Here is a 20,992-nt window from a genome sequence, read left to right on the forward strand (position 1 = left end):
GTTCTGTCCCAAATTATCTGTAGATTGAGTGTGATCCCAGTCAACAATCCAGCAGGCTTTTAGTGGGAAGCAACCACTGCTTGTAAAAGTTTTATGGAAATGGGAAAAATTAAGAATAGCCAAGATTGTTTCAACAAAGGACAAAATTGAGCTACTAGAGATAGGGTGATGAGAAAAGCAATGAGATCCCTGACATTACAGGGTCCACAGTCCTACGGGAACATTAGAATTAAGCATACTTTTTTTTTTTTTTTCAAAAGAAAAGCATAGGATATAGGAGAAATCCAACCTCGTGTAGGGAGCCTACCTGGAAAAGGGTCTTTAATATGAATGCTTGAGGGTGAAGAGGAGTTATCTAGGAGAATAAGAGAGGTAAGAACGTTCTGAGAGAGGGAGAAATCGGTGCTAATTCCCTGAGAAAGAGAGATGGCTTACAAAATGTAGGAGGAGAGGTTGGGGGTTATGGGGGCTAGAATGAAGGTTGGAAAAGGATGGCAATAGGTATGCAAGCAGACACTAAAACTCAGTAGGCCTTACAGGGTGTGGGAAATAATTTGTGCTAAAAGTCAATATTTTAAGGGATTCTCCTCACCCAAGAAATACAGATATGGAATTGGCACTATTGAAAGACTTCAAAATATAATTCTATCTGCAGAGGGGAAGCTCAAATAGAAAGTTGGGAGAGAAACTAGCAGTGTTTTCCTAGAAAAGTTCAGGAGAGAAATGCAGCTGTTTATCACGGTGGCGCTAGTGGTAAAGAGCCTGCTTGCCGACACACAAGATGTAAGAGATGCGAGTTCAGTCCTTGCGTTGGAAAGATTCCCTGGAGAAGGGTATAGTAACCCACTCTAGTATTCTTGCCTGGAGAATCCCATGGACAGAGGAGTCTAACGGGCTACAGTCCATAGGGTCACAAGGAGTTGGACACTTCTGAAATGACTTAGCACACATACATGAATGATGGTAGTGAAGAGTAAATGGGATCAAGACTAAGATACATGTATGTGGTACCAATAAACTCCAGTACATCACTGTTAAATGTTGGGAGAGAGAAGTATTGATTTATGGGCTTTGGAATGTTAGGAAAGAAGGAAGGGAGAAAGGAAGGTAGGAGGAAAGAAGTGAGGGAGAAAAGGGAATTCAGAATCCAGAGTATCATTGAGGTATGCCAGCAAAAAGCAGGAGGAGGAGGAATGAAAATTCCAAAACACCAAGCCAAATGAAAGGTTTATAGACAGAGATTGAAACAGTAATATAAAATTTTGTTACAAGTCAAAATATAATCTTCATACTGTTTAGACAAGGTTATGGGTCATTTTAGCACAATCTACACTGTTAACATCTCTGGAAGCATCAGTCAGTAAATTTAATGATAAGTATTTAAGTCTTAATGATATGCATTAACAATTCAACAGATAATTAAATAATATGTAGATATCTTTTAAATTGGTTTTATGATATTTTTACAAGGACATTCCATTTCTAAACTATGCAATTCTTATTTAGGAGGCTGTTGTAATTATTTTGTTCCTGGATACACACTTTTGAAAGTATGTAACACAAACTCTAAAGTTTATACCATGATGAGAAAGAAATTTATGTTAAAACCTACCATACATAATCCACAGTAAATGAGACACATGATAAAAAGTTAAATTTATATATTATTAAAAAATGAGAGGATTCATTTGATTCATAATAAAGAGCTTAAAGTTTTATTTCATTTTGTTTTACTTAAGAACAACTGTCTCCATCACCAGAATAATCTTATTTGTAGGCAGAAATCATCACTGTGTGAATTCAGAGGTGATGGAAAACTAAATATGAGTCCAACTTCTACCATCTATTAATTTCTGTCACATTGAACAAGACATTCATGCCTATTCTAGTGTTTTCACCTCTACAAGATGAGTTTCATCAAGAGATCAAAAGAACAGAAATAAAAGTATTCAATGTATTAAAACATTACATAGAAATGTTATACAAAATATTACCATATTGTTCCTAGCTATGACATTGCCTCAAGTACCAAGCTAAGGGTCATTTTCTTGTTTTGCAATTGTTCTCAATCTTGATATTTCTTATGAACATTCTGGGTTTTGAACCTCAATAGATTTAAGTTTACAACATGTTTAGAGAATGAATTTGATGACAATTAGTGGTTTATTTCAGGTGTAAAGTGATGAGTCAAAGGAATATAGGACTGTTATGTAATAAGCTCGAGACATCTGTTACTAGGTGACATGAAACATTCAGAAGGAAAAAGGTCTGGAACTGGAGGAGAGGAGGGAAGATGAGTTCCACAGGGCAATGTTTAATTTGTCATCATTAAATCTGAGGTAGTGGCAATCTTGGCTGTGGATGGGATGGCTCAGTATAGAACGCAGAGCAACAGGAAGAGGGCCAAGGACTCAGAGGAACTAAGGGAGCACAGAGACTCAGGGAGAGAAATAAACCAGAGCTCCAGTTGAACCACATTCCAACAAACAGTACTGTCAGAAGAAATAGAGGCAAAAGCAAAACCAAGAGAAAAGCAAAGAGAAAAGGAGATGTATGATTACCAGCATATTTCTCACCAGCTAGTCACAGACCCCTTTTCTCCTACAGTTCTTGGGTCACCTCCTGTTAGTTGTCAAGGTGTCCTAGAGCAGAGGTCATCTCTATTTTTCCAAATTCTGCTGGAGAAACCTGTCATTAGTGGCTCCTTACCAAACACATTTATGACAAATAGGTAGAGGGTGACTAACTTGGAAGCAAATAAGCTTCAACTTAAGTCTCTCCTTGTATGAGCACTTGTCTAAGGCCTTGAGGCTAGTTTAGTATTCATAAATGTGCGTTCTTTTCTCCCAAAGAAAATACAGCCCCAAACCAGGGTCCATCCATGCATACAGGATAAATTCACACATCTTTCATTTGGAAGGAACTTTGAAGGTCATGTGTGTCCTCCAAACTTACAGAAATCTCGCTGCCAACAGTACTTAGAAATCGTCACCTAAAGGAGGTGAACTGCTCACTGTGTTTGGATCTTGCTCTGTCACTTGTCCAGTTTCCCGATCTCTAAAAGGGCAATAATATGAATTTCCTGAAAAAGGAAGTTGTCAAAATAAATAAGACGTTCATAGCAACTTACCTAGCACAAAGGTGAGGTTCAAGAGTGATTATTACTATTACTGCTCTGTATCGGAATATTTCCAGAGATTAAAATCTCACCACTTCTTTAGGACAGATGGACAATTTATAAAGGTTAACCTAGGTCTTCCTTATCATGGGCTGGAGCCCATATCCCCATAACTTCCTTTAGAACCACACAATCTGTTTACTCTTTATTCAAAAGTTTAAAAGAACCATTCATGTACTCTAAGCCTTCTAAGAAGAGCGATGTTCTTTAACTATTAATTGACATGTCTTAAAATCTATAAAGCATAGCCTAGTGTTTAGCATTTAGCAAAATTAAATGAGCCCTTTAAAGTAAATGAATGAGTAAGTGGGAAAAAAAAAAAGATGAAAGTGTTAGTTGTGTCTGACTCTTTGTAACCCCATGGACTGTACCCTGCCAGACTGCTCTGTCCATGAAATTCTCCAGGCAAGAATACTGGAGTGGGTTGCCATGCCCTTCTCCAGGAGATCTTCCTGACCCAGGGATCAAACCCAGGTCTCCAGCATTGCAGGCAGATTCTTTACTATCTGAGTCACCAGGGAAGACCAAATGAACGAGTAAGGGAAAGCATAAAAAAAAGAAAACAAATCTCCATCATTCTATCCTTGGTTCTCACTTCTTAAAATCTGATGGACTAACTCTGAAGAATCAAAACTATTCTGTCAGGACTTCCCTGCTGGTCCAGTGGTTATGAGTCCATCTTGCAATGTAGGGAACATGGGTTCAATCCCTGTTTGGGTGACTAAGTTCCCACATGCTGCGGGGAAACCAAACCCATGAGCTGCAACTAGAGTACATGTGCCCCAACTAAGACCTAACACAGTTTTATATATGTATATATATATATATTTTTTTTTTAATTTAGGGGAAAAAATCTGTTCTGTACAAAACAGAATGCAAATGAATTATTGCCTCAGGTAATCAAATTACTATTTTTATTCTCTTGACTCAAAGAAAATTGTACAAGTTTTTATAAAATTTGGGTAAATACTAACAAGTGCACTTGTTGGATCATTTAGTGAGAGTACATTTTGTTTTGTAAGAAATTGCCAAAATATCTTCCAAAGTGGCTTATCATTTGCATTCTTTCCAATAATGAATGAGAGTTCCTTTGCTCCATATCCTTGTCAGCATTTGGTGTTCCAGATTTGTGCCATTCTGATAGGTATATAGTGGTATCTCACAGTTGTTTTAATTTTCATTTCGCGGATGTGGGAGAAGGCAAGGGCAACCCACTCCATTACTCTTGCCTGGAAAATCCCATGGACAGAGGAGCCTGGTAGGCTGCAGTCCATGGGGTCTCTGAGAGTTGGACACGACTGAGCGACTTCACTTTCACTTTTCACTTTCATGCATTGGAGAAGGAAACGGCAACCCACTCCAGTGTTCTTACCTGGAGAATCCCAGGGACAGCGGAGCCTGGTGGGCTGCTGTCTATGGGGTCGCACAGAGTTAGACACAACTGAAGCGACTTGGCAGCAGCAGCAGCAGGTGTCTGTTAAGGTTTTTGGCCCATTTTTAAATAGAATTGTTTGTTTCCTTATTGAGTTTTAAGAGTTCTTTGTATATTTTGCATTAATGGTCCTTTTTATAGATGTGTCTTTTGAAAATATTTTCTCCTAGTCTGTGGCTTCTGTTCTCATTCTTTTGACATTGCTTTTCACAGAGTAGAAAATTTTAATTTTAATATAATTTTCAATTATTTCTGTCACAAATCATGCCTTTGATGTTATACCTAAAACTCATTGCCATATTCAAGGGCATTGAGGTTTTCTCCTATGTTATCTTTTTGGAGCTTTACAGTTTTGCATTTTACATTTAGATCTGTGATCCATTTTGAGTGAATTATTGTGAAGAATGTAAGGTTTTTGTCTAGATTCAAGTTTTTGCATGTGATGGAAGTACAGCTGTTCCAGAACCATTAATTGAGAACACTATCACCTTTCCATTGCACTGCCTTTGTTCTTTACCAAAAATTAATTAGCTGTATTTTTTCAGGGCCTATCACTGGGCTTTCTATTCTGTGCCATTGATCTATTTTTCTGTTCTTTCACAGTTACCATACTATCTTGATTACACAGCTTTATAATAAGTCTTAAACTTGGGCAACGTCAGTCCTCAACTTTGCTCTTTTCCTTCAACACTGCATTGGCTATTCTGGGTCCACAGTTTCTTCCTATGAACTTTAGAGTTTGTTTCAGTCATTTGCTTTTCCTTCTGACAATTCCACAGTATCCTGATTACTGTAGCTTTGAAATCTGGTAGTAAACCTGAAAGTTCCACTGTAAAATTACTCAGCACTGTTTTAGCTACTCTAGTTCCTATGCATTTACCTAAAAACTTTAAAATCACCTTGTTAATTTATAGACAATGTAAGGATTTTGACTAGGATCACGCTGGAACTACAGACCTGTTTGAACAGATTCAACATCTTAAAGTGTTTTAGTATTTGCATGGTAGAAGTTTTCCATCTTTTTATTTTTAACCTTTCTATATTCTTAGGTTTAAAGTATGTTTCTTATAAACAACACATAGTATTTTTTATCCATTCTGAAATTATTTGCCTTTTTAAAGGCCATTTACATTTGATATAATTAATAACACATTTGAGTTTTCTATCTTGCTCTTATTTTCTATTTACCTCATCTGTTCTTTGTTCATTCATTCTTCCTTTCCTGCCTTTCTCACATCAATCAACTATGGTTGACGATTCAATTTTATCTTCTCTATTACCTTCTTTTTTATACCTATAGTATCATTCTTCCACTGGTTACACTAAAAAAGAATCACCCTTAATACTCTGCATCTTAAATCACTACCAAATGCAAGAGCAGTATTTTAATCTTTCCACATAATGGTTATTGCTATTATATGTTTGACTTCAATATAAATGTTAAACCCCACAGATATTCTTATTTATACTTTAAACAGTCTATCTTGTCATACATTTACCTTTTCTGGAGCTGTTTATTTTGGCTTATACTGCTGTGATTTATTCCAGAATCACTTTCCTTTACCTTGAAGAATATCCTTGTAGTTTATGGCCAGCTTGCAGTGAATTCTCTTAACTTTTGTCTGAGTGTATCTTTTCCTACCTTCAATTTTAACTTTTTTTCCAGTGGATCTAGAATTCTAGCTTGATGGATTTTTTTGTTCCTTTCAGTACTTTAAAGTGTCTTTCTATTATCTTCTGGTTTCCATGATTTTCTGCTGAAGTCAGTGTTCATTCATATTGTTCCTCCAAAGGTGACATTTTTTTTCTTCTGACTGGTATAAATATTTTCTTTTTATCTTTGGTTTTCAGCAACTTGAATCTTACTGACCTAGTTGAGGTTTTCTTTGCTTTGGGTTCACTGAACTTCTTGAATTTCTGGGTTGACATCTTTCATCAAATATGGAAAGTTCTCATGCATCATTTCTTTGAATATTGCTTCTGGCCCTCCTTCCTCTTTCCTGCTAGTCTCTGTGGACTTATGTTTGAGATCATCAGCCCTATCTTCTTTCGTGTCCAAATGCCTAGTTAGTTCCTGATTTAGCAGTCCAAAGAGTTCATTTAATTCTTAATTGAATTCTTTTCCACAGAATGCAATAATCTACTGAAATTCTCTGAACTCATTTACTGTATTTCCAGGGTAGTATATTTAATGTTATTTACGGTTATTTAAAAGTCCTTGACTATTAATTCCAGATCATTTCTTGGTCTCTGTCTATATTAATGTATTATTGTTAATTGTCATCAAATACTCTTTTCTTCTTTGCATGTCTGGTAAATTTTTATTGCATACCGCCTTTTTGTAAGAGTTCTAGCTTTGGTATTCTTCCTCAAGTGAATTCTGAGCTTTGCTCTAGCAGATAACCTGTTTGTGGATCATCTTAATCCTGCAAGCACCTAGTTTTAATTTTATTAGGGTGAATCTATTTTGGTTTTATTCATTTTCCTAGGGCATTATTTGTATGGCTCCCCTGGTGGTTCAGACAGTAAAGAATCTGCCTGCAATCCGGGAGACGCCGGTTCGATCCCTGGGTTGGGAAGATCCCCTGGAGAAGGAAATGGCAACCCACTCCAGTATTCTTGCCTGGAGAATCCCACAGACAGAGGAGCCTGGCAGGCTACAGTTCATGGGACTGCTAAGAGTCAGAGATGACTGGGTGACTAACACATACACATAAACATACACATACACATACACATACACATACACATACACATACACATACACATACACACACACACACACACACCCCACATGGCATTATTTGCACACTTCGTACCCTTCAGGAGGGTCTCAATCAAATGTCTAAGTTGTTTACCAAAGTCCATTCTGGCTGGGTCCCAACTTAAATCTCTCTCCAGAATTGTGATTTACATGATCTCAAATTTCCAGTTCTCAGCCACTATACTGTATCAGGGCTCCAGAATCTTGCCCCTGGGACTATGCAGCATGGGCATTCAGCTAAGGAACTCTCGGGAATTTCCACAGAGACTCGTGGGGTTTTCTCTCCATGGCCCTCTCTCTGCCAGCCGATTTCCCTGGTGCCCTCAAGTTACCTTTGCAGCTCCAAGCTCTTGAGCTGCATGTCTGCTGCCTGGTGAAGCTCCCTGCTTTTGTCTCAGCCTCCCAGTACTTCTACTGGAAAAAAAAAAAATGGCCCCAAGGGAAATATCTGTGTGCCTGGGCTCCTCCCTTGCCTTCTCTGACTCAAACATTGTAGCCACCCCCACTTTTGCTGCTGTTGATAACTGAAAATGTAGTGTTATATATTTTGTCCAGGTTTTGTAGTTATTTCATGGTAGAAGTGTTTAAGTGTGCTATTAGCTATCTATCTTGTCCATATCCAAAGTCTTGTCTAATAATTGCATGAATGAATAAATCTTATGCTCACCCTGTTCTTTTTAAAAACAAACCTAAAATGCAGGATTTCAAAATATGTTTTAGTTTATCTCCTTTGTATTAGATCAACACCCAAAGTAAAGTACCCTTTGGCTTCTGATTTTGGCATCTTACAAGTTAGCACTGCCCCTCATAATTGGTCTATTCTTAAATCTAACAAGTATCCCTTTTATATTTTTCTCTTAAATATAACTTGATAAATCTTCTGAATAGTAGGGCAGTAAGCTCAGAATCAAACATCTTACTCTGATCTAGCAAGAATCTACTTACTAGGATATTTGTGGCAATTTGTCCAAACAGTGTTTAGCTTGTTCAATATTAAGGTACGTTTACATTTACCTTATTCATAAAGATAATGGGAAGGTTGGCTGAAAGTAGAAAATGCCCTGTGTATGAGTATAAGGGCTATTTACAAAGTGAAACAAAGTCAACCTGGTAAGATAGCTTCACTACATGGTAGCTGCTTCCTATTCTTTTCTGACTTCTGCCAAAAAATTCATTCTAGGATCTTCTCTAGAATTTTGCCAGGAATCCATCTCAAACTTTGTCATTGTATAGGTAACAGAATCTACTTTACAAAAATAGACCATTTCTATATGCCCATTTTTCTGACCCTTTATCTCTCATTTATGGATTTACCAAATATTATCAAAGAATTCCTGTTTCTACAAATAGCAATAGCAATAGCAAATAGCAATTTTATGTGATGGGAAAGATACATTAAATTTTAATTCATAATCCTCTTACTATGTAGTGGGGCAATTTACTTAAACCTTTAAACTTCTGTCCTTTATTACATGGAGATAAAATGTTTGAAAATTTGCTTTGAAGATTAGGGAAATATATGAAAGCAACTATTACATTTCCATCTGAGTTATCCAAACAAAATTGCATCTATATTAATACCATTGCCGCTGTAGTATTCTGCATATAATTCATCTGAGCTTGGATACGTGAACTCATTTAAATAGCCTCATATTTTCTCACTATCTTTTCTCCTATTATGATCTTAATTAACTCCATTCAACGTTTAGTTCTTTCTCTCCTAAAGACGGCTCTGCCTAGAAGGGAGTACATAGCCTCAGAAAGGAATGTGTATATTTCTCTCTTTTCTTATTATTACTTATTTTCCAGAGACTTACCTTTTCCTGTTTATTGTCTTGTTCCAGACAGAATTAACAAAATCATTTTGCCTCTTTTAACATTGTTAAAAAAAACTTTAATTTCATGCTGTGCTCTTTTTTTCTTATTTTTTTCCAGTTACCGCTACTGATGGCCTTTGCCCTTTCTTGCGGGATTCTCCCATAATTTTTCCTTACCTATTCTAAAATACCCTTAGTCTTCTGTGGTGCAGCCTCACTGACATCTTTGTCACTTTGAGATCTCTCCACTTGTTCATATTTAGTAGCTGAAAGTAGTAGAGTAAGAAACTCATTTTTCCCTCTCTTCCTCCTTTCATTCCCCCCCTTTCTGTACTTCCCTCCCCTACTTTCTTCTTAGCTTCTCATTCCTCTTGTTATGAAATTTATAAGCCTGTTTAGCAAGATCCTAGTTTTCTTCTTACGTTAAAAAAGCGGTGTCTGTGCGCGCGCACACACCTGTGTCCTTTTCACACACGTTTGTCTCATTTACTCCCAAGGCATAAACTTCGAGAAAAGGAAAAGCCAAGAAGTCCTCTATTAGTACCTTCCTCTGTATGAACAAACGCTCATCACGTGTGAAAAAATAAATGCATCAGGCTGCTCTCTAGAGGAAGGTTTTCGACCGTGTCGTATATTGTAATGGAGCTGATGTTCTTTCATCAATAAGTTGTGCCCAAGAAATTTACTTCCTTCCAATCCTTCCAAGCAGTTCAAGCAAACCAATTTAGAAAAGAACACGACGAAACCAACTGACCGACTAAAATCTGTTCCTGAAGCACCGGAGGGGGGCACAATTAGGAGACAGTGTGTGGCCGCGCTGGGTGGGTGAGTGTCCCATCTCCTGGGTGCCCACCTGGGGAGAGCGCTGGGCTCCTCCACAGCTGGGCGCTCTCGCCACCAACCCCACCCACCTCTCCGCCCCGCGCCAGGCGCAGCCGGCAGCGCGGAGCGAGCACGCGGGAGTCGAGCGCCACGCCAGCGGGGCAATTGGGCATGCTCAGAAGGCTGGCAGGTTTGGGTCTCACCCAGGCGGCTTGTGCATTACACCAGCGCGCAGCCCGGGGAGGAGGAGGAGGAGGCCCGGGGTGGGGGAGGAAGGGGAGGAGGAGCGGCCAGCAGTAGCCACGACCGCCACCACCAGGCAGAGAAAGAGTTAGTGAGGAGGGAAGACCTCCCACTTGAAGCGCCAGGCGTCTGCTTGTGGAAAAAGAGACTACGAGATAAAGGAGGGGACGGGAAGAAGAAGGAGGAGGCGGCGGGGAAAGAAGTGAAGGGGGAGACAGGGAGAAAGGACGTGAACTGAAAGGGCTAGAGCGCGCAGGGAGCCCCGGGCGCGGGGGTGGCAGTGCGGAGCCGGGAGCGCAGCCGCTTGGGCAGGTGCCGCGGCCGCTGCCCGGAGGCGGCATGTGACGCGCGGCCGCAGCTGCCCGCGGGCAGAGCGCACTCGGACCCGGGAGCGCACACCGCGGGGCAAGCCGGTGCCATCCCGAATCCCCGCGCTCCTCGTCAGTTCGCCTGGGCGGCGGGGGCGCTTCTGGAAAGACGAGTGATGAACCGAAGGGTGGCTCCGGGCTTGGGCGCGCAGTCGTAGGACACTCTCTTCCAGAAGGCTGAGCGGGAGGCGACCAGCGCACCGTGGACCGGGCGCCTCCCGCGCCTCGGGGGATCGCGGACGACCGGCGCGGGACGGCCACCTGGAGCGCAGCGGCCAGGTAAGGACGGCCCCCGCCAGCCCGGCGCTGGGCAAAGCGGGTGGCGGTAGCGGCTGACCCGGTTTCATGCCTTATCGCATTGCAAAACCAGGAAAAAGTTTTCTGCGCGGGTAGGAAATGTCCTTTCTTTGGGGAGTTTAAAGAGGGTACTGGGGAGGGAGGGGACAGTTGGTCTATCGATTTGGGAGTGAGGGCTTAAACCTGGAGAGCGCGGAATCTGGTGCGGAGTTGGAGTTCCAAGACCGGAGGTGGGGAACGCCGGGGTGACACCATGTGCGGGGAGAGCGACTGGAATAATAGGAGTGGTGGCCGGGGAAGAACCTGGGGTGTCCGCCCCCAACCCGGCTCTCCTTCGCTTGGATTCTCTGTCCTCCGAATGCAGAATCCGAGGCACGGTGTGTCCGGACAAGAGGAGCTTCTTGGCTTCGGTATGTATGTGTGTCTGTGTGTGCGCGCGCGCGTTTGCTGTGTGTGTCGGTCTATTTGATTTCCTAACGCTTTTAAGAAGGCTAAAGCAGACACCTGCCACCCTCGCAGTGGGGCCGCTAGTTGGGATTGCATTTCGCTGGGGGCGAAGAGGCAGATGTGGCACTTAGTTTAACACCTGGGCGAAGGTGCAGAGCCCGGGTGCGAGTCTTTACAGATCCAGCGAGAGCCTGCGCTCGCGGAGCGCGGGCCGCTGAATTGCACCGGCTCTCCTCTCTGGAACCCTCCCCCAGGGCAGCCTCTTTACAGCTGGGTTAATTTCTGTGTGATTTTTAAGCGGTGGGGGCTGGAGGAGGGTTGATTTCGAGCAGCAGAATTCACTTGTCTACTTCGGACTTGTGCATGTTGGAATTGTAATCCTCTTCGGCGTGTGTGGGACTCTCCTGGCACGCGGATTCGAAGTGGTAGAGGAAGCAGAGGTTTGGGCATTGCATCCATATGGACAGATTTCAAAACGCAAACATTCGTTTGTCTGTAAGTGCTATTTGAACCCGTCCGATGGCTGTAAGGATATGCTTTCTTCCTGGTATCCGTGTTTGCAGTGTGAAACGATGGCTCTCCTTAGGAGGTAAATATATTTATCTAATCGTTTATGTTAAGGACACCGATTATTTCACTGTATGCTTTGCACAGACCTTTCATTTCTCTCTCGGCCTCAGAATGCCAGCAAGCCAGCAGTCCTCCATGTGGGGTCTTTCGGGGTCATGATTTGAAAAATAATCTGTGTGAAAAGTATGTCTGTGGGTTATGTAGTCCCAGATGATCTTATGTGGTGAGCTCATTATATTGCATGAAGCATCCATCACTATTTTTGGGGTTTAAAACAATGCCCCTGTATTTACTTATGAGGCATGTATGAAAACATACACTCAGAATGAGGAGAGCTGACCCTGGAACAAATCCATGAGTATAGACAGGTTTGTGGTAGCAGCTTATTAATTAAAGCAAAAGAAAACCCTGAGGTCTTTTTGTTCCAAATGTGGTGGGATAGACATGGCGTTGGGTGCACCCTCTGGTTATGGGAGCTGGTATTGCGGAGTATACATAGAGCATGCCTGCCTCCCCAGCCTGCACTCAACATGCCACAGCAATGTGGGCTTGATCATATATTCCTAGCGCTGGATAGCTTATCTTTTGATTTTGTTTACAATGGTCTGTCGCAATTAGCTTAATATGTAATTAGCTGTTGTTGAGCTAGAAAGCACAATAATTCTGAAATGTGTTTCCATATGGAAATATAACTTGAGTTTAAATTACTAATTTAAAATTAATTAATTACAGGTCTGATTTAGACTGTTTCTGTAGGCTTGGGAGGATGCTATAAGATTGAATTTAATCTGAAAATAGTAGTATTGAAGTACTTATTTTTAAATAGAAACCAATATTTATTTCAGGTTACTTGACATTTTAAAAAGAATATTGGAGAAAAAGTAGATTTTGAAAAGGTTTTTTGATAATGTGTATTTTCACATGGCAAATTATGAGAAAATTGTAACTTGTGAAAAAGGAAAGCATGCTTATGGAATTGGTTAAGATTTAAAGAATGATTGAGAGTGTTCCAATAATGAGTAGTGCTGCATTAAACCTACATTTAAACTTACTTAGGAAACTTTTTTAACTTTTAGGGAAATGAGTGCCTATATATTACTTTATTTTTCTTCCTGGGACAAAAGGTAAATGTATAACTTCAAAAATTTTATTTCTGAAGAGTATTTAGGCATACTTTAAAGTTCTTTAGGGTGTACTCTTTCATTTATCTTCCTTATAAAGGCAACTGATTTATTTCCCTAAAAAATAAATTTTGTTCATTATTTTAAGCTACAGAGTGTGAAAACATGAACTTCTTTGCATGATATTTTAGCTTTCAATTGCAGACAACCTGTTGAACATGAGCCCAGAAAAAAAAAAAATTCACAGAACTAGAACTTCTTGAATCCATACCAGGAAACTGATTAAACAGAAAATTAAATCATCTGATTAAAAGCCAAGTTGCCTTATGTATTTGAACTTAAGAAAGTAATCATTTTGTTCAAGTTTTTACCTAATATTTCCTCTATTATTCCCCAAGCTAACATAGTGTTCTTGCCTAATAAAGTTGTTAACATTGGCAAAATTAGTTGCTTACCCCTAAATGTCCTGGATGTTGTCAGTGTAACTATTAAGAAACTGGGTCTTGTTTGCAGTGCAGGGAAGTTTATGTAGAGAACAGCTGTGCTGTGGTGGCGCCTCAGATAGGAAATGAATGAATTGTGGCTCTCCCAAAGCATACACCTCTGATCAGGATGCAGAGTGATGCGCCTGTCCTTCACTTATGAGACCTAATTTGATATCATAATGTATTGTGACTAATAGCATTATCCTCCCATTGTGGCTCTGAAGTATTAATGAGTGACTGGAAATATTTTGCACAATAAGTTGTTGAATTTAAAACACATCTGTCTTACCAAAGAATATCAAAAAGGCAAATGTAGCTTCAATAAGAAAAAAAGTCAAATCCCTCCACAGCTTTAAAAAATTAATCAGGATAATCAAATATGTCTCATGCTTAGTCCTCAAATGCAGTGCTTTTTAGGTGTGATGGCCGTGAAATGTTCCACAAGATTTTTCATCTGTCAGTCTCATTTAGTCCAGTGGAATCCCTATCCTGGTTATTAGTCTTAACAGCACTTTGGGTTACAATTTCATCGTGAATGGAAAGTTTTAACTTTAGAGGGAAAATGTGAAGAGATCATTGAAGGAATTTTACAGGAGGCAAAGCTAGTCAAATTAGATATTAATTTGTTTCTTGAATGGGACGGTCTGTATCTTTTCCATTAAGGAAGTGTTCCTCGTTCCTGTCAAAATCCAAGTAGCCTCTTTGAATCCTAAATCAGTCATCACTTCTTCCGTCACAGAAAGGTTGTGCAGGGACCCTTTTCCATTGTCAACTCAGCGTCTGCAGGACCCTGAAAGTTGCCTATCCTGGGCAGTACAGATCTGCACCTGCACTGTCCTCAAACAAAGAAAGAAAGACAGTTTTGTTGCGGTGAATCTGTTGCAAATGTTCAATCACAGTGGGCCTCACAGGAAAAGCATGTTCCTTTTCCAGAGCATGTCTTTTCCAGAGCATGTCTTTCCCAGAGCACAGGTGGAGATGATCAGGTGGTGGTTGTGGAGTGGCTTTGTGGTTGAAGGGCATGGTGCCTGTGCGCGGGCTTTGTGATCAGTCTCTGAAGCACTGTGAAACTCCGTGCATGTTCTGGATGCATACCTTCCTTAATATTCCTTGGCCTGGGGCCTGGAGAGCCAGTGTGTAGGTGTCCCCCTGGCTCAGTAGTTGGCTGCTGTGTGTTCCTTTTTGTCCAGAAGTTTGGGCGGCTTGCAGACTCCCCTGCCTCTGGCAGGCTCTCCCCTTCAGGCTGGCTGTTTTTATTCTCCCACCTGTTGGAACTTCCTGCTCACAAGCTCCTGAAGGCCAAGTTCTCTGGCTGGCGTGCACCTTCTCGTACTTCCTCTGCGGCTTGCCACATGGACACAGGACCTGGGATCTACTGGCGATGACAGCAAGCAGGCAGGAGGAATATTTGAGCCACTGCCATCTTCTTCTTACCAGTGGTGCCAGCTCATCCTGAAGCCAGCCAGAATGAACATTTTGAGGAGAAACAGTGGTGAAAGAAAGCTATGGTAGCTGGCAGACACACTATGGGCTTTGAGCTCTTGTCTTCCCCAGCCCTGCTCTGGTGAGACTTGGGGTCTGGCCTTCCAGATTCATCAACCAGTGCAGCCCACAGAAGAGGGAAGCCTGAGATGGGTTTACCTGCCGTGACCCTAGTGAACTCTCCTGATTCCCATGCCTAGCTAACTTCACAGTTTGTGCATCTCTTGTATTTGCCATTTCACAGGACTGAACTTCTCCCCTATATTCAGTTTGCCTTTGTAGGACTGAAGTCATTCTGGAAAGATTAGCATGACCTTGACAATTAGTCTCCCTCTTTCCAAGACCTTCTGCCCAGAAGCAGCAGTCCCTGCTGCAGCCCTAAAGTGGACAGGGGCACGGCCTGGGCCTGAGGCACGGCCACCCTTGTGACTCTGCACCATGTCTGCCTGGAGACTTGTGCTGCCAAGTTCCACTTGACAGATCTCCTTGTGTGTCATTGTTGGCAGGATCAAATCTCTGTTCTCCATACTCCTCCTGGCCACTGTAATTTGAGTTGTTGACTCGCACTACAGAATTAATCCTTCATTAGGTCATTTGTTCTAGCCTAGCCCGTGCTTACTTCCTGTCCCCAGTGTTCCCTTGAAATCTGGCACACCAGCTGAGCCATGACATATCCTACCTTCAGTCACCTCTATTGCAGGAAGTGGAGTTTGTCTAGACATCCTGGGTTGAGCAGGATATCCTCCAGTAAATACTGTTCAGGTCAAATTCAGGTGAGGTTAAACCAGTATAAGATATCACCAGCCAGTTTCAGAGAGGAGGGGGCTGCCAGTTGTCTCTTGCGAAGACTGCACATTTATGGTTATGAGGTGCTTTGATGTTCTCCTAAGGAAGCCTTCTCATTGATCATAGGTAGCTATGGCCATGGCATTGGATTCACTCAAAAATATCCTGTCAGTAAGCTCTAGGAAAAGGGATCTGCTGACAGCCTTTGTCAGTATTTTTGTATGTATTACTCTGGAGCAGATTACCTCATTAGGATTGGCTCTGGGACCCAGTCTGGAGAGAAACCTAGTACCTGCTTATATAGGTACCGCGTCTTGCCCACTGCCATTTGAAGTTTCATCCAGCCACCTCTCACCTCAGTGTACCCCAATCTAGTGGTATTGTGTAGACTCTAAGAATCCATATAAATTTCAAGTGTCACTATGTTCTGTGTATCTATATATCTTTATTTATCTCTATATTTCTAAATATCTCTATATTTCTACATCTCTGTATCTATGTACAGTCATTTTAGAGGATTATTAAGCCCATTAGTTTTTGGTGATTTTCAACTTTTTTTGAGCTCAGCTGTCATGTTCAGAAACACAACTGTCATGCAGAGATCCCTCAAATCAATTGCACCAGAAAGAAATTCTCATACATGCTGACTGCTTAGCCACTCAGTCATGTCTGACTCTTTGCCACCCTATCCACTGTAGCCCACCAGGCTTCTCTGTCCATGGAATTCTCCAGGCAAGAACACTGGAGTGGGTTGCCATTTCCTCCTCCAGGGAATCTTCCCAGTCCAGGGATTGAACCCGTGTCTCCTGTGTCTCCTTCGTTGGCAGGCAGGTTCTTTACTTCTGAAGCCACTGGGGAAGTCCCTCTTATACATGATGTGAAAGCAAAGAGTTTTCTGTGTTCCTTGCCTGTGATTTCTCACATGCATGATAATACCCACCACATTTCTTACCTGGTGGGAGGGGAGCCCTGCAGGGAAACTGGCATTGCCACAAGGTTCCTTTACCTGGGGTCCTCCCATTTTCCCTCTTAACCCCCAAACCCTCCTCGTCACACAGGAAGTAACAGCCTTTTTCAGCTTTCCTTGGGTGTGGCTATTATTCTGCTTTCCCTGGGATAAATTATTTTCAGTCCCTCAGTTCATTTAATAATAAGGGTTAGGGTTAGAGTCTGAGCAACTGGAGGTCACGTATCTTTGCTCTGAGTTCTGGTTTTCTCAATATTTTTAATATTAAAGTTGATAGTCAAGGGTAACCCAAGTAGTATTTATGATTCTCTCTGAGAAAGTTCATGAGAGTGTTTAACAAGTACATTTCAATAGTTACTTGCTTGAATTGAATGAGTCTCTCTCTCTGTGTCTGTCTCTATCTACCAGGCATCTGTCTACCTGTCTAGCTACTATCTCTTCTTTTCATTTACACACAGGGGTGCATATTCCTGTGGTAAGTTCCCTGTCGGTGTTCTCTAACATACTGGGTATGGTGGACATTGTTTTTCTGGAAGCTCAGGAGGGTGAGTCAGGGACTCCGCCTTCCGGGAGCAGGTGATCACTATGAGGTGAGAACAACTCAAGAAATCTCAGAGCTGAAAGGTAATGTTTGACATTGTATTCATTCCCTAGGGCTTTAAACAACAGAAATGCACTATCTCATAATTCTAGAGACCAGGAGTCTGAAATCAAGGTTTTGGCAAACACACACCCTCTGAAGTCCCCAGGGGAGAACCTGTACTTGCTTTCTGCAGCTTCAGATGTCTGTCTACATTCCCTGACTTGTGACTGCCTCTAGTCTCTGCCCTGGAGTCAGATTGTCTCCTCTCTTTCAGGCTATGTGTCTTCTCCCCTGTGCATCCATCTTATAAGGATACATGTGATTGCATTCAGAGCTCACTCAGAAAATCCAAGACAAGCTCCTCCTTTCAAGAGCCTTAGCTTTACACCTTTACCATATTAGGCCAGATTCACAGATTTGGGGGGATTAGGATGTGGGCAGACATATCTTTTGGGAGGCTGTCATTTGGCTCACGACAGAAGTCATCAGTGAAGAGCATTCTACTTTATGACTCCCCATTGGTGATCATCCAACTGTGTAGTTTGTACAGTTTGAGAAATTAACACTCGTAATGCACTTCATTCCATTTTCGGAGAGCAGGGAGAGGCAGAACCTCCTTTTAGCTGAGCCAGAAATCCAATTCCTCCTCACTGTGCTTGTTGGCCTTCCTAATCATTCTGAAAGTTATGATGAGAATACCTCTGATCTTTCTTCCATAAGAAAATCTTTAAAGTTCAACGGCTTCATGTTAAGTCAACCTAGTCCTTTGCACCCCTTCTAAATTTTCATGTTCATCCCTAACCTTTTCATTTATACTCGATGCGTAGCATCCACATGTCTTTAATTTTTACCAATTTCTGACTCTGTTTGTTCTGTGACTTCCATCTTCACCAGATTCACAGAAATGACTTGGCCAAAAATGACCTGTCCCCTGTTAGTCACAAAACAAGAGGCCCTTTTCTGGGCATCCCCTTTAATCTCTCAGCAACACCTTCAACCTCCCTTAATTTTCAAAGCATTGTACTTTGTTGATTCTCGTCCCCTCTGGTTTCTCTTTATCCTCCAAGCCTCCCTGCCTTGACTCCTGAACAGCATGAGGTTCTCAAAGACTTTCTCCTCGGTTGACTGGCCTGCCTTTCCTGCTCCCCTTTCCTTTTGTGACTCCATTTATTGTCAAGATTTCCAGTACTCTTCAATGTGGATCACCCATATCATCTCCAAGCCCAGCGTGGCTCCTGGAAGGGGCATGTCCATGAGCCTGCTGGATAGTAGCCTTCATCTCTTCCCTCCTCACCACACTCCTTTGAGGTTTCCTGTTCCTGTGGATCGTGTCAGCATCCTATGGCTCCAGATTTTCTGAGTAATCTTGATTTACTCTCTTCCTTCACTTAGATACCAAATTGTAATAATTCAACCAAATAATAGCTCAGCCTCTTGGCTTCTTTTCTTTCCTACTACCTACCTACTTGATTCATGGCTTTTCCAACTTTTATGTGCAGTCAGATCACGTGGGAATCTTGTGAAAAGGCAGACTCTGATTCAGGAGTTCTGGAGTGAGGGCCTGAGAATCTGCTTTCCCAACAACCCCAGGTAATGCAGGTGCAATCAGACCTTCATACCTTTCTGTTAGAGTCTCTGGGTTTTCCAGGTGATTTTATTGACTATATTGTCTTCAAATACACTTTAGAGATTATTTTTATTGAAGACCAATTCTGATCGTTTTTTCCTCCTATCCTGATATGAGAAAAACTTCACTGATATCCTTTATGCTATCTATTGAATAGCAATGAAATTAGCATCCAGCTAGCATTCCATATGGTCCATGGTTTGGATTTACATTAATTCAGCCTCAAGTCTCAAGGTTACCCTGACTTTACCCACCCTACTTGCTGTTGTGAATACCCTCTGCCATTTTCATGACTTTCTTGTGTTCTCATGCTACTTGGAATGCCCTTTCTTCCACATCCTCATGGGTCCAAATTTTAGCAGCTTGTCAAGGACAAAGTGCTTGAAGTGATACTTAAGCGACACTTTTCACTATGAATTCATCTTTTAGTAACTGTATCAGATTCTCAGTTTCACCACTGATCACGTTCACTTGTGTGTAATAGTGTACAGTGTGTCGGATTCCTGATCTCCCAAGAAGACTTAGGTTTGGGACCAGGGACCAGAGTTGATCACTCAAGAGCTTTTGTGTAGCAGAGTTTGGTTAAAGTGAAAAAGGGACAGAGAAAGCTCCTGACATAGAAATCAGAAGGAGGATGGAGAGTTCCCTGCTTACTAGTCTTAGCAAGGGAATGATATACTTTTTAAATTGGTTATTACAATAAATCACAAGAATGTCTCAAGGTTGTAAAGATCTTACTAGACCCACTCCCATAATGTACATTCTAAGATATTAGTCAGAAGGTTTTCAAGAAGGAGAAACTGTCCTCAAGCAGGATACATTGTTGTTATATAATCCTTAGTACAGAGATAGAACTGAGTTGTTTGTGTGTAATCATCAGTTCAGGGCTTAGAGAAAAAAATGTTTTATGTGACTAAGACTAAAGAATGTGGAGAGAGAGAGAGAAAAAAAGACATTTGTCCTTTCCTCCTCCTTGAGAATTCCAGACCCCTATCTCCTCCTCAAGAACTTCCCCCCTTTCTCCCCTCCTTGGGGATCCTGGACTTCTTATCAACCTGCCTAGAAATTGACTCTCATGTGTGTGTATAAGACTAGAGTGTGAAGTGCTGGAATGATGCCATGTTTCATTTGTCTGAAATGGAGTATTTATAACAGAGTCACAGTCATAAATGCTCAATGTATGTATCAATGTGCAAAATATCACTTTTCTGTTTTTCTTATTATAAAAGTAACATGGGTTATACCAAATTCAAATATGAAAGAAACATGTGAAAACTAAAAGTTCATCATGATCCAGTGCCCCCAAAGTAACATTCGATGCATTCAGTTCAGTCAGTTCATTTGCTCAGTCATGTTCTACTCTTTGCGACCCCATGGACTGCAGCATGCCAGCCTTCCCTGTCCATCACCAACTCCCAGAGCTTACTCAAACTCAGGTCCATCGATTTGGTGATACCATCCAACCATCTCATCCTCTGTCAGCTCCTTCTCCTCCCACCTTCAATCCTTCCCAGAATCAAGGTCTTTTCCAATGAGTCAGCTCTTCATATCAGGTGGCCAAAGTATTGGAGCTTCAGCTTCAGCATCAGTCCTTCCAATGAATATTCGGACCTGATTTCCTTTAGGATTGACTGGTTTGATCTTCCTGTCCAAGGGACTCTTAACATAATCCTCTTATATTTTTCTGTACACATTCTAACATTTACTTTATACAAAACTGGGATATTAATACACTTTTGTGAGCTGACTTTCAATATAAATCTACCTTCTTAATTTTTAATCTACAGTGTGTTCTAAAAGATTGATTGATTTCATTGCATAAAAATCCATCCACTTAAAGTGGATGCAATATAGAAAAATGTTTGCTTTGAATTTCTGATTAGTTAAGCATGTCTGTATTCAGCACTTTCTCTGACCCTAGAATTGTAGCAGACACTTTGGATTTGTAAGAGTAACACAGAAATACTACCCCAAAAGACACAAGTTATGCCTGTGCCTTCAGG

General features: G+C 41.4%; 1 protein-coding gene across 5 annotated transcripts in view; it reads left to right on the top strand.

The window, feature by feature from the left end:
* Positions 1 to 10,190: 10,190 nt before the first annotated feature.
* CHRM3 (cholinergic receptor muscarinic 3) overlaps positions 10,191 to 20,992 on the top strand; it is a 563,657-nt gene continuing 552,855 nt past the window's right edge. For 3 of the 5 annotated variants that reach the window (XM_027962271.3, XM_060406400.1, XM_042241115.2), the window contains exon 1: positions 10,191 to 10,903. The gene's annotated coding sequence lies outside the window, so the exon portion shown is untranslated. Of the gene's footprint in view, positions 11,958 to 20,992 lie in introns of all 5 variants that reach the window. The other 2 variants (XM_060406398.1, XM_060406399.1) reach the window with 2 other exon arrangements.

Source organism: Ovis aries, chromosome 25 (assembly GCF_016772045.2).
Source record: "Ovis aries strain OAR_USU_Benz2616 breed Rambouillet chromosome 25, ARS-UI_Ramb_v3.0, whole genome shotgun sequence".
In the NCBI taxonomy this organism is placed as follows: Eukaryota; Metazoa; Chordata; class Mammalia; order Artiodactyla; family Bovidae; genus Ovis; species Ovis aries.